Below are 553 nucleotides of genomic sequence, written 5' to 3'. Positions count from 1 at the left end.
GGCAGCAAAACCTGAAAACTGACATTGACTTGTTACTATTAATATACCAGTTATGCTTTGTACATATTCAGTTGTCAGCACTTTTTAAATTAAAATGAAATTCACAGTTAACTATTTAAAGTTATAATTCAATGGCAAGTAGCACGTTCACAGTGTTATGCAACCATCACCACCGTCTAGTTTTAAAACATTGTTGTCACTTCCCAAGGGGAAAACATGCCTCCCCGTTCCCTTCTGCCCCGAGGCCCTGGCAACCACGAACCCACTTCCTGCCTCTGTGGCTACGCCTCTTGTGGATACTTCATGTGTTATCAGAAAAGGGTCCTGATCCAGACCCCAAAGGAAGGTTCTCGAACCTCGAGCAAGGAAAAATTCAGGGCAAGTCCATAAAGGGAAAGCAAGTTTATTAAGAAAGTAAAGAAACAAAACAATCGGCCGGGCGCAGCGGCTCATGCCTATACTCCCAGCACTTTGGGAGACCGAGGCAGGAGGTCAGGAATTCGAGACCAGCCCGGCCAACATGGTGAAACCCCGTCTCTACTAAAAATACAAA

Source organism: Piliocolobus tephrosceles, chromosome 8, assembly GCF_002776525.5.
Source record: "Piliocolobus tephrosceles isolate RC106 chromosome 8, ASM277652v3, whole genome shotgun sequence".
Taxonomy (NCBI): Eukaryota; Metazoa; Chordata; class Mammalia; order Primates; family Cercopithecidae; genus Piliocolobus; species Piliocolobus tephrosceles.
This window is presented reverse-complemented; position numbering follows the sequence as displayed.